General features: G+C 39.5%; 1 protein-coding gene across 1 annotated transcript in view; it reads right to left on the bottom strand.

The window, feature by feature from the left end:
- The window catches only part of PASD1 (PAS domain containing repressor 1), a 168,101-nt gene extending 154,161 nt beyond the window's left edge, over nucleotides 1–13,940 (bottom strand). The window contains exon 1 of the mRNA XM_082444880.1: nucleotides 13,646–13,940. The gene's annotated coding sequence lies outside the window, so the exon portion shown is untranslated. The remainder of the gene's footprint in view (nucleotides 1–13,645) is intronic.
- Between the last annotated feature and the right edge of the window lie 522 nt (nucleotides 13,941–14,462).

The raw sequence follows: 14,462 nt of genomic DNA, 5'->3' as shown, positions 1-14,462 counted from the left end.
ACTTGACTACTTTACAGAGCAGTGACCAGGTTTAAAAAAAAAAATCATTTCATCTCCACCTCCCTTCTTGAAGCAGATGAGAATGCCCCTGATATCCTATAAATACGATAGTGCAAATGGTTAGGGAGAGAGATGAAGTACGTCTTTGAACAGCAAGGCTAACTCATCAGACATGAGATTTCTGTTTCTGCAGGCCATGTATACTGAGATTCCTGCTCAACACCCTCAGTCCCTCAGAAGGAAACTGTCTCTAGACAGGCAATCAATGAAGAGCAACAAAATGGGCCCTTCCAGTTGAATATACCCCACTGTAATAAGTCCCAGTACGTGAAGTCAAAATATCTGGATAAAAGATAGATAATTTCCTCTGACAGCTGGATGATTTGTCTATGGGCCCAAACCAGGATCTTGTTCCTAGTCCCACTGAGCAGGCCACTCTTGGCTGGGTCCCAACACATGAGAGTGTCATATGTTATGTCAAGGCCCACAAACGGATCTCTGTAGGCATCCATGGCTGGGGTAGTGCACACATATTGGTGTAATGGCCAGATGCTGAGTGCTAGCAACCCAATTTCCCAGTATGCTTTGATGCCTGCAGCTTCCAGACCCTTCCCTGCCACAAATGAAGAAGTTAAGCTAAAGGACTGTGCTTTAATACAATACTTTCAGTGAGGTTTCTCCACAGTAACAAATGCAAGGGAGGAAATTGACAGAAGTTTGACATTTTCTTGATTGACTTTAACACTCATCACAATGATGAGAAGGTTAATGCATCCAGAGAGATGAAACGCCAAAGACATTTAAAAAATATTGACACCATGTCAGTCTTTTAAGTTGTTATCATACTTAAAAACTATAGGGTGTGGTTGCAAATGGACTAAATAATGAACAATAGCATAAAACAGCAGGAGAACTGCAACTTAACGAACTTTGCTTCATTGCCTAAGGTTCATTGATAGAAAATACCAGCATAATTCAATTATTTGTAACGTGGAAACCAAGGCCCCGGGAGGAGAAGGGACTTGCCCAAGTTGGAAGCAGAGACAAGACTGGAACCCAGACATTCCTGGGTGTTAAGCCAGTGCCTTGTAAGCCCTGCTGCATCCATAAGTCAGCAAGGTACACCTTTTCTTATTAAGGGTGCACGAATTCTAGCACATGGCTCATCAGAACTTATAGAGCCATCAATGTCTGCAATAAAAAGCTCAGCTAGATTTCCTTTTTAATGAAAGGATTAAAGATACCATTTGAGAGAACATTGTTTATTTGCAATATGTCCTCCTGTTAAGCTTGATTTAGTGTTTAAGCAGAGAGATCTAATCTCATACAAATCTCAACAGTAAATATTCAGGTTTCAAATCAGACAAGGTATGAATTCTACCTCCATATTTGTGTTCCTCTCTCTAATTGACAATGCAGTCTTTTGCTGCCATTTATACAGGGAATTGTGTGTCTCACCTGTAATCAGATGAACTCTTTGAATTAAATACTGCTCAGTTCCCTTCTGCTTTGAAGTTTTCTTTAAACAATCAGAATCTACAAGTTTCTTAAATTCAAGCAGACATTCATTTTTGTTCGCTGAAGTGTTATTTTTTTCTGATTTCTATGTGGAGGTAGAAGAAATCTATAGAGTTTTGAAGTCTTAATTATAACTGAGTTTATATATTGAAATTCTAAACACTTAAAGACAATGTTAGATATTTGCATGCTGAGTGGCATACACTCAAAACTTGTCTGATTTCCCACGGGTTAATGCAGAGGGCAGAATTTCAATCATTTGCTCATCCTGACTTCTGGCTTTTCACGTCAGCAAACGTTTCCTGATTGTGCATTCTGAACAGGGCTCTGTGGCAGACCCAGAGATGAGATGGAGAGGAGGGGGTGGAGGAAGGAGAGAGGTGAAGAGGTACAGGGACGACTAAGCCCTGCATTTATCCTCCCATCACTTGTGGTCTAGAAGGAGTATTAAGACAGGGACATATGTATCACTCAGGAGGGTCAATGGAGGGAGGAAGTGTTCCAGGGCAGAGTTTCAGGAAGGCCTCCAAGAGGAGAGGGGATGGGAACTTGGCTTTAAAGAATGGGAGCATTTCAACAGGCATACCTGGGAGCGCTGGGAACAAGAGAGTATTTCAGGTGGAGGGAAGAGCAAGAGCAATGGTACAGAGGTGGGAAAGGGCAGATGAGACTGGGGACTGAACGGAAACAAGCGCATAAACTTTGATTGACTGTGTTTGGTAGAGCTCATGAATGCAGCAAAGCCATATGGCTGGCTAATTAGAAGCAGTCATTTCAATGCTCTTGTGGCATTAAGATAAGCTACAGGCAGCTCACAGTCCAAAGCTTATTTTTGTGACTGTAATCCATCTAATGGCAATGGCTTGTGGACTATTGTCTAGCCAGGCCCCACTGGAAGTTTCTATCAAAGCTAATAATGAGAACTGGGAGCTCCAAGGACCTGGGACAGATGTAGAGCCTTCCTCTGTGTCTGACAAGGTACCATAATTCTTGTGTTTGCTTGGAACTTTGTAAATTCAAGACAGAGCAGGGGAGTAGAGGCCAAGGCAGACTGTTTCTTTTTGGTGAGTCCCATAAGCGCTCTGAGGGAATCCTCAAGCAGCAAGCCTCTGAAATAACATTGACTGATTTCAGAACGTGCAAAGATATAATCTGTAAGTCTGAGGCTGGGAGCTGTAATTCTCTACAGCTGCTCTCTAAACAAAAACCCACAGATGCAAACTGGAGCAAACGATTTAGAAAAATCAAGAAAAGTCTGTTTGTACAATAGGCAAATTTTAAAAATACCTTCCAGAAATTTCCATTTTCCATTTGCATTGGGACACGGCTCAAAGCTGCCCTCTGAAACATATGAAACACAGCTACAATCCCCATAGCAGGAAAGAAAAGACCCAAGAAACATTCATCATACCTATACTGCCAAATGCTTTGTGTGAATGCTTTAATCCACATGCTCTTGCTTTACTAAGACCATCAGAATCTATGATGATCATACATTGTGCATTTGACAGTAGTGGCCATGACTGGTCACCCCTTTCAGGCACTAGCACTTGGAATCAAAATAAAGAGTCTTCACTACTTTATAAGAGACCAAGGCACAGAAACTTGATGCACAAAAGGTGATTGCTTTTCCCTACTACAAACACTGTCTCATGTTCATTGATTCATTTATTTTCATTCAACTAATATGTGTTCTACCCCAGCAATTTGAAGAATGGGCTACATAATATTTTAACTTAGATTTATTAAAGTATAATTTACATACAATAAAATTCACCCTTTTTAGTATATAGTTCTATGAGATTTGCCAAACACGTAGAGTTAGTATAACTATCACTACAATCAACATATAGAACATTTCCAGTACCCCTAAAACTTCTCTTGTGCCCCTGAGTAGTCAACTCTTTCTGACATCTCCATTTCTTGACAAATGTTGATCTTTTTCTGTGCCTTTAGTTTTGCTTCTTGCAGAATGTTATATAAATAGAATTTTACAGTATGTAGCCATTTGAGTCTGGCTTCTTTCACTTAGGTTAATGCGTCTGAGATTCATCAATGTTGTTGTGTGTATCCCTAGTTTATTCCTTTTTATTGCTGTATAGTATTCCATTGCATGGATTACCACAGTGTGTTTATCCTTTCATCTGTTGAAGGCTATCTGAGTTGTCTGCAGTTTTGAAAGTTATGAATAAAACCTTTACAAACAATCACATACAGGGCTTTGTGTGAACATAAGATATCTCAAACTCAACATGTGAAAAACTAAATTATTGATATTTTTCTCCAACCTGTGCACCCATAGCCTTCCCTGTCTCATTTGATGGCAATTCTATCCTTCCAATTGGTCATGCCAAAAGCATCTGCATCAAACTTGTCACTTCTTTCATGCTACAGCAATCTGGCAGCAAATTCTGATGACTCTACCTTCAGAATATATTCAGAATCCCACCAGGTTTTACTACCTCCACTGCTACCACCCTGGCTCAATCCACCCTTATCTCATATCTAGATTACTGCCTTAGCATTCTAAATGGTCTTCCTGCTTTGCCCCTTGACCCCTACAGTGTATTCTCAATACAGCAGCCAAAGAAATCCTTCTAACGTGTTAAGTCAGATCATGTCACTCCTTTGCTCCCCATTTCACTCAAAGGGAAAATTCCAAGTCCTAACAAATGTCCTGTAAGGCCCTGTACTATCAGGTCCCTTTTCTTGTTACCTGTCTGATCTTCTTCTGCCACTCACCTTGCTCTCTCTGTTTCAGCCACACTGGTCTCCTTACTGTTCCTCAAACATGTGTCTCACTCCTGCCTCAGGGCCTTTGCATTGACGGTTCCCTTTTTCTAGAATGCTGTTTCCCCAGAATTTCATAAGGTTAATTTCCTCACCTTGTTCAAGTCTTTGGTTAAATACCACTTTCTCGATGAGGCCTATTCAAACCACCTTCTAATATATCATCCTGCCCCAACCTCACCATCCTCCCCACATATACACTGTACTTTCAATCCACCTTACCCTGTTCTACTTTTTCATTTTCATAAACATTTATTACCTTCCAATATACTATCATAAAATTCATATATGGATCATGTTTACCATCTGTCTTTTCCTGCTTACATGTAAGTTCCATGAGGGAAGAAACTTTGCTTTATTCACTGATGTATTTCAATCACCTAGCACACTGCCTGGAATAAAATTGGCACTCAACAAATATGTGCTGAACGACTGAAAGAACTCCCGCAAGAACAATACTCTGTGTGCAGTTTCCTAATACTCAGTTCCAAGCTGGTCTTTATAAAGGTCTTCATGAGCTACAGCAGCCTGAGTGTCATGTGAAGAGGAACTGTAAATTTGGAGAGTCGGGGAAATGCACTGCCAAGAATCCACTGCTGCCAAGCCTCTAAGGGAACATCAGAGAGGTCTCTGAGTGTCATAGTGCCAGGCCCTGGGACATTTAGCTGATCTACATCGAAGTCTGGCCTCCAAGGACTGCAACATCAAATGTGTTCCAAGCAGTCAGTGTAAAAGAGGAAAACTACTCAGTATGTACAGTGCCTCCAAGGGCACAAAGGAAATACCACACTGAGCCAGTGATCCCAGAACTCAAAAATAACCAAATAACCATTTGGGTTGGGCTAATCCCTCTGATATCCTAGTTAAGATGGCAAAAATATGAGGGGATTTTCACCATACTGAATGAGCCCTCCTGACCATCTGCCAGTTAATATAGAAGTGTTCTGCTCAAGAAAAAATTGACTCGTGCTTTCTGATAAATTCTAGGATATTCTTGAAATTGTCTGCTGACCCAAAAGTGCAGATGAACACATAGTCCATTAGTATTGGTTGAGTGAACAAATGAAACTCTGGGGTCATGGAATTTAGTATATGAAGTAGAAATAGCATTGGATTTAGGGAAACGAAGTCTGAATTTGAGTCCAAATACTCCTATTTATTTGCCTTATGATACCACATCTTTGAGACTCAGTTTCCTCACCTGTAAAAAAGCACAATGATTCTTTCCCTGACTACCACACAGAGGAGGAATAAATGAGAAAATGGATATGAGAGTTATTTGTAAATTGTGAAAAATGGAACACATATGTGTTGTTATGCATTATAGAGCTGAAAAGTCATCTAAAGCAATCCTCTTGTTAAATAGAGAGATCCTGACTTCTCATAGAGGGGGCAGATGCGTGATCAAAGTCACACAATGAGGCAATGGTATGGCAGACTAGATCTAGAAACCAGGCCTCTTGACTCACAATCCAGTTCACTTTTCATTACACCACAACTGTTTTGTGTTTCCCTGAAAATAAGGAGGGATGCTGAGAGTCAGAGGAGACCAAAGCACCTAGAGTTAGCTAGGACAGAGTACAAAAGAAGAAAAACCTGCACAGAGAGAAAATTAAGGAGATTCACAGAGGATCCCTGTCAAGGATTTGGCAGAGTACTAATCAGCACATGCATATGAGAACACTAGCCAAGGCTAGAGAAAGAGCTTTCCTCCAAATTCAGGGAATCTATGCTTGGACTTCTAATAGAGCTGGGAATAGAGCCAGTTCCCACCAGCCACACTGGAAATCTCATGATTCACAGGGTATAGTATAGAGTATATGGAAGCGTCTTGCCTCTGGTAGGAAATAACTAAGTATAGAACAGATGCTGCTGTTTCCTCCTAAAGCTTTAAAGAAAACAAGAAAAGATAAAACTATTCCAAGTAACCTAATTGCAAAGCAGAAAAAAAAGTTAAAGAAGAATGTAAAAATATCCAACACAAGCAACAAAATACAGGCAAACTGAATCCAGCAACATATACATATACAATGATCAAGTGGGATTTATCCCAGGAATACAAAGTTGGTTCAACATCTGAAAATCAATTAATGTAACGTAATATCAATAGAATAAAAAACAAAAATCACATGATAATCTCTATAGGTGTAGAAAAACATTTGACAAGATCCAACACCCTTTCATGATAAAAACTCAACAAACTAGGAATAGAAAGGAAATTCTTCAACCTGATAAAGGGCATCTACAAAAAGCCCATAGCTGACAAGACAAGACACAGACTGGGAGAAAATCTTTACAAATGACATATCTGATAAAGAACTGTTATCCAAGATATACCAAAAATGCTTAAAACTCAGCAATAAGAAAACAAAAGACCCAATTAAAAAATGTACCAAAGACCTTAACAGATACCCTACCAAAGATATATAGATGGCAAATAAGCATATGAAAAGATGCTCCACATCATATGTCATTAGGGAGTTACAAATTAAAACAACAATGAGATACTGCTACACACATATTAGGGAGGCCAAGGTCCAAAACACTGACACCAGCAAATGCTGGAAAGGATATGGAGCAACAGGAACTCTCATTCGTTGTTGGTGGGAATGCAAAATGGTACAGCCACTTTGGAAGACAGTTTGGCAGTTTCTTACAAAACTAAACATACTCTTATCATACAATCCAGCAATTGCATTCCTTAATATTTATCTAAAGGAGTTAAAAACTTATGGCCACACAAAAACCTGCACATGGATGTTTATAGCAGCTTTATGCATAATTGCCAAAACATGGAAGCAACCCAGATGTCCTTCAGTTGATGAATGGATAAACAAAGAGTAGTATATTCAAATAGTGGTACAATGGAATATTATTCAGTGCTAAAAAGAAATGAGCTATCAAGCTATGAAAAGACATGGAGGAAACTTCAATGTATATTGCTAAGTGAAAGAAGCCAATTTGAAAAAACCCACATATTGGAAAAGGCAAAACACTGGAGACAGTAAAAGGGTTAGAGGTTGCCAGAGATTCATGGGGGAGGGAGGAAGGAATTAATAGGTGGAGCACAGGGGGGCTTTAGGGCAGTGAAACTATTCTGTGTGATACTGTAATGGTGAATACAAATCATTACACATTTGTCAAAACTCATAGAATGTACAACACAAAGAATGAACCTTAATGTAAACTCTGGTCTTTAATTAATAATAATGTTTCAATATTGTCTCATCAATCGTAACAAAGGTACCATACTAATGCAAGATGCTAATAATAGACAAAACTGTATGGGGTGGGTGTTAGGGCACATATGGGAACTCTCTGTACTTTCCACTCAGTTTTTCAATAAACCTAAATCTCTCTAAAAAATAAAGTCTATTAAGTTAAAAATATAATTTATAGTGTCAAAAAATAAGAAAACTCTTAGCAATAAACCTAACAAATTATGTGCAAGCCCTTTATGGAGAAAACTGTAAAATTTTTTTGAAAATTCTTTTAAAATACATAACTAAATGGAGAAACATATAGTGATCTTGGATAGGAAGATTCAATATTTTAAAAATATCAATTCTCTCCCAAATGGATCTATATATTACATGCAGTACCAATATAATTCCCAAGGTTGTGTGTGTGTGTGTAATTCAAAAAGCTAATTCTAAAATTTATGCTGAAAAACAAAGGCCCAAACATAGAGTTGAGAAATAAATGCACATGTACACAGTATCCTAATAGATGACAGAGAATGAATTGCAAATCATTGAGGAGGATGGACTACAAATACAAATGGTTCTGAGAGGACAGTTTAACTATACACAAAAAAAATGAAAAGAAAGGAAAATAAAAGAAATGTCAACATCACACCATATGAAAATCACTTAGAATTCTATTAAAGACTTAAATGTAAAATACAAAACTATAAAATATTCAGAAGATTGTACAAGCATACAACTTTATGATCTTGGGTTAGAGAAACAAGCACAGACCAATAAGGAAAATGATCAACTCAACTACATTAAAATTAAGAACTTCTGTTCATTAAAAGAACCCCTAAGGAAAGTAACAAAGACAAGCTACATGCTGGAATAACATATTTAAGTATACAAAGCTGATAAAGAATTAATATCTAGAAGTTGTAAAGAACTTCTAAAAATCAATAAGAAAATTATAACCTAATAGAAAAACTAGACAAAAGACACATTTTGAAGGAAATGAACTGCATGGGGTCCATAAACATACAAACATGTGCTTAAGACCATTTTAATCAAGAAAATGAAAATTAAAACAAAAATGATATATTTCATACCTACCAAATTGACAAAGGTAAAACAGAGAGTATTCATAGACAAGATGTGGGGCAACAGGAACTTGCACCCACTGTTGGTAGTAATATAACAACTACTTTGGAAAAGTTTGGCATTACCTGCTGAAATTGGCATCCCCTTACCCTATAACCCAGCAATTATATTCCTTGGTTTGGAGAAATTGTTTCATATGTGCATCTGGAGGCGTATAAAAGAATAGTCATTGTAGTGTTGTTTGAAATGTGCATAAGCCTGAAACAATCACCCAACTGTCTACTAATAGTAGAATACATAGTGATACATTCACACAATGGCATACTATGCAGCAGTAAAAATGAATAAATTATAGTTACATGCACCTCACAAAGCTGAATCTTAGGAACATAATAAGGGAAGGGAGCAAGTCACAAGAGAAAACAAGGAGAAAATACATGATATGGTTCCGTTTATATTAGGAACAGGCAACACTAAACAATATGTAGTAGGGGTACATACAGTAAAACTATAAAAAAAGCAGGTGAATGATTAACCCAACACTAACAACAGCGTTTACCTGTAGTCTTTGGGGGATGAAGAATGAATGTGATTGGGTAGAGGTTTAAAGGGACTTCCAAGGTGCTAGTTAGGTGTTCATTTTATAATTTAAACTCTACATGAACAATTTATATATTCTTTTGTATGTACAGTTGACCCTTGAACAACATGGGTTCGAACTGTTTGGGTCCACTTATACGTGGATATTTTCCAATAGTAAATACTGCAGCACTACACAATCTGCAATAGGTTGAAATCTGTGGATGTGGAATCATGGATACAGAGGAACTGTGGATATGGAGGGCCGACTATAAATTATACTCGGATTTTAGACTGTGTGGAGGGCCAGCGCCCCTAACCCCCGCCTTGTTCAAGGGTCAACTGTATTATGTATCTCATTAAAAGCTTTTAATAGTAAAGGATTAACAAAATAACAAAGGAATAACAAAATAACAAGGAATAACAAAAATATTTTGCTGAAGAAAAACGAAGTGAGGGAACTCAAACTAACGGAACAAAATAGAGAATCTGGAAACAGCTCTCGCCACATATAAGGAAATAAGTGGGGGAAATGATGGTGCATTTACTATATAATCCTAGGACAACTGGTTATCTTTATATAAAAGATGAAAATAAAAATGTATATATTGGGAGTTCCCTGGCGGCCCAGTTGTTAGGATTCTGCACTTTCATTGCCGAGGGCTCAGGTTCAATCCCTGGTCAGGGAACTAAGGTCCTGCAATCCCCGTGGCATGGCAAAAAAAAAAAAAAAAAGTATATCTTTACTTAACATCATACCAAAAACCTGTCAATCTTCAGGCAGATTAAATATCTAAATGTGAAAATAAGGTCTTTAAAATTCTTAGAAGAAAAAAATTAAGATTTTTATATCTTCTGGATAAGGAAGAATTAAATAAGTAAGACTCCAAAAGTATAGCCTGTGGGAAAAAAGTATAGCCTGTGGGAAAAAAAGTATAGCCTGTGATTTTGATTACATTGAAATAAAAAATTTCTGTGCATCAAAAATAAATGTCAAGCAATAGCATGGAAGTATTTAGAACACTTATTCCTGACAAGGGAGTAGAATATATAAAGAATATACTAAAAACTCTTATTAATCAAAGCTGAATAAACAAATGCATTAAAAATTGAACAAAAAAAATAGAATCAGGGAATTCACAGAAGAGAGCACCTGAATAAACTCATGAAAATATGTTCAACCTCACTAGTAATCAGGGAAATGCAAATTTAAAACATACCCCTCATGACTGGTAAAATTTTAAAATTCTGATAATACCAAATTTTGACTCAGATGTGAGAAACTGGAACTCCCAAACACTGCTTCTGATGGTATAAATTATCATAACCACTTTGGAGAGAAATTTGGAAATATTTAGTAAGGTTAAAAATGTGCATAACCTATCGCCCAGAAATTGCCTTGGTAGATATATACCATAGAGCAGTGGTTCCCCAGACTGCTTGGGGTTCCTGAGAGCCTTTCAGGGGATCTACTAGATCAAGAATCTTTTCATAATAATACTAAGGCATTACTTGGGTTTTTTTTTTTTCCTCGTGAGTATACAGAGGAGTCTTCAAGAGGCTACATGACAGGGCTTCCCTGGTGGCGCAGTGGTTGAGAATCTGCCTGCCAACGCAGGGGACACGGGTTCGAGCCCTGGTCTGGGAAGATCCCACATGCCGCGGAGCAACTGGGCCCGTGAGCCACAATTACTGAGCCTGCGCTCTGCAACAAGAGAGGCCGCGAGAGTGAGAGGCCCGTGCACCGTGATGAAGAGTGGCCCCCGCTTGCCACAACTAGAGAAAGCCCTCGCACAGAAACAAAGACCCAACACAGCCATAAATAAATAAATTAATTAATTTTTTAAAAAAAGAAAAGAAAAAAAAGAGGCTACATGACATATAATATCACAATATATTGGAGGTAGGAAAATCCAGCTCTCTTCTATTAAACCAGATGTTAAAGAGATTTGCAAAGAACAAACAATGCCACTCGTCTAATTTTTCTTGTTTGTTTTGGAAAACAGGTTTTTTTCCATTAAAATGTTATTTCTAAACGAACAAAGAAAATATTTACATTTTTCACCTTTAGTTTCTATTATGTTGACATAAACAAAAGCTCTTCGAGGTCCTCAATTATCCATGAGTCTCCAATTGGACTCATTCACCAAATGTTTGCTAAGCACATTCTCGGTGCCAGGCCTTGGACTGGGTTCTTTATGGCACAAGGGAGCACTCACTTCATAAGTGACACAACACACCCCAGCCCCTCTGCTCTGAGACGCTGGACCTGGTTGATTCCTCCATAGGCAGGTGACCCCACAGAAGACTCAGGCTATTTTGTTTATAGCACTGAAAGCCTTGGCTACTTTCCTCCCTCCCAACCATGAGATGTTGGAATTCCCTAGTTGTTCCACCATCATGTTACCACTGTGGTCATCTACCAACCTCAGGGCACAGAGCCTGGGAAGATTCCAATTAGTTCCAGTGGCATCTGCGCTCCTAGCTTCAGTCCAATAAGTTGCCAAGTAATAGGAGAAAAATGGAAACAGACCGTATCTGTGTCCATATTTAATTTCCAGCCAAGTTCAACTAGTTACCACTGTAGAACCTTTGATTTGAATGCTGTTTCCTCTTAGCCATATTCCCAACTCATTTGAGGTCCTTAAATGTGCCCCTAGAGAGCTGTAGTTATTAAGATTATGGGACTCTTCACAAACACTAATATAATACCACTATTCAACTCATCTGAGCACATGGGCATTACTAGCCACTGAGAGGACTGCTTGATGTACTTATGGCTTTTTAAAAATTCATTCCACAAATGTTTGGTTTACCACACTTTTCTGCAGGTCTCCTGTGTGCCAGACACTGGGAGATGTACTCTACCCAAACATACGCAAATACATCAGTGGTATTTTCTTCACCTAATCCTTGTAATAGCCCTAACAGTTAACAGCTTCATCTTTGTACAGACCCAGGACATAGACGGATTTCAGTGTTAATGCTAATGCTGCTTGCTTGTTGGTTCCATTTGAAAAATGGAGGATGGGGGTAACAATGACAAGAGGGGCCTGATCTCATGGACTTTGTGGGCTGCCCATTAATAGAGAGGGATCTCTCTCCATGGTTTCCCTACCTATCCATCACCTCTCTATCTCTCTATCATCTCTCTACATACTTAATAATCTATAAATGTTTTGATGGAACACACATATATGTATATATACACATATGTATATGCATGTTGTTCCCTCATTTGATAATCCCAAGAATGGATATTACACACATCTTATAGATAAGAGGGGGCTCAAAAGCAAAAACTTTGATTAAGCCACTTGTCTGAAATCATAAAACACCTAAGTGGTGGGCTATGGCCTTCTGCCCAGTCCTGCCTGATTTCCATGAGCTTTCTCAACAGTCTCCAAATCCCATCCTACAGCCTTCTTTGACTCCTCAGTAGCCATCTTCCTTGCATTCCCCTAATCCAAAGAAGGCCAGAGTAAAAAATTGAGTGGGCAGCTTCCTCAGAGCCCACCAAAAGCTGCCGTGGGTCCTACCTCCAAGCTGTGAAGACCTAGGGAAAATCTACTCCCTCTGCCCTATGACAGCTCTTTCGAAATATGAAGAGAGGTCATGGCCCCTGAAGATCATTTCTGCCATTAACTAGCTGTGTGACCTTGAAGGTTATTCCCTTCTGAGCCTGGGTTTCCTAGACCATTGATTGAAAAAATTGGATTAATGCTCTAAATTACCGTCCAGCTCTGAGATTCTATGACTCTAGATATTTTTTAAAAGTCAGTTCTTCTCGGTAAAAACGAAAGTACTCTGATTTGAATTTCCAAGACTAGAGAGCACACTTGTGGATTAGCTGATCTGTAGAAGGCAAAGATATTTGGCAGAAGATGAGCTCTTGAAGAGCTGAAAATCAAAGCAGCCTGATCCCACATCACTTGAGCAAAGTTGCAACATAGCAAAGCAAAACATCAAGCCCAATTCGGCTGCCACCCCTCTCCAACATGACTCTTATGAATGTCATTTGCCAGCTGGCTTCACATGATCCCTTACAGGCAAAGTCCCTGCTAGTATAAGGGAATGAAAGAAGTACTGGCCTGGGAAGTAAACAATCCAGGTTCAGGTCTCAGCCCAGCCACTTTGGGGCTATTTTACTTTAGGCCAGTTGTTTCACCTCTCTGAGCTTAAGCTTCTTCATCTACAAAGTGGATGACAATGGTGACAATTCCTGCCCTATGTGGCCTTCACTGGATTGTTATGCAGTTTTAATGAGAGTAACTGTCAAAATTCAGTGTGACCAGCTGGACAGGGAAATATCAGTCACACTTCAAATTTCCCCTGTAAGTGTTTTGATAAAAGCCAAACAATGGAATCTTCCTAGAAGAATACAAAGAGAGGAGATAATAACTGAGGCCAACACTTGATTTAAGGGTAGGATTCAAGTTGGTCACAATCACAAATGATGCACTTACCTTGTGTGCCCAGAACCAGAGGAGGCTGCCCACAACCCCAACCAGCCTTGATGGCTCCTGGAAGGGCCAGGTCTCTCCACTGTTGACTGCTCAGTGGCAAATGGTGGAAACATGCTTGGTCGATAGAAAACACGGTCTCCCACGGAGAGGAGGGTGGCATCATCCAGCCTGGTCCTCCTCCTTCTGAGCCAGGTTTCCTCATTTCTTGCCCCGTGTAGTCTTTGCAGAATCCCCGGGGGAACAGGCTGTCAGTCCCTGGCTCAAGCAGCTGGGTGATTCCTAAAATGTCATCTCTTCTCACGAAAGCCTAGGGACTACGAAGAGCAGAACTGGCTAGGTTGACAAGATCGTCTTTGCTGTATGACTCATTCCTTTCACCGGGAGACCTGCAAGTAAATTACCACAGGAGGAATCTTTTTATGGATGTTCCTCTAGGCCCACGCAGCCAAAGCCAACCGGAACTGAAAGAGTCTGAGGGGCTTTGAGGGCCCCGGCAGCCAGCTGGCCAGGTGGGTGGGGAGATATACAGGCAGGTGGGTAGCTGGGCCAGCAGGTGAGGGCTCTGGCTTGGTACCCAGGGACCTGCTGGGAATGGGAAGGAGACATAATCTACCTGAACCCAATCATTTGTTCACAATGAGATTGGAGTCCAGTCTAGATATTTGCAGTTGCTGAAGATCTTCAGAAATTTCAAAGAGTAAACGGAGTACTAGGTGTCATGCTTCTCTTCCTTCTCATGTCTTAAGAGCTAGAAGAGGTAGAACTTCGGTCTGCTGAGCCTGGACCATGGGTAAGCCTACTCAGTAGACCTCTTCCC

The sequence above is a fragment of the Balaenoptera physalus genome (genome assembly GCF_965194825.1).
Source record: "Balaenoptera physalus genome assembly, chromosome: X".
Taxonomy (NCBI): domain Eukaryota; kingdom Metazoa; phylum Chordata; class Mammalia; order Artiodactyla; family Balaenopteridae; genus Balaenoptera; species Balaenoptera physalus.
Note: the sequence above shows the minus strand (reverse complement) of the source record. Positions and strands in the feature narration are given on the sequence as shown.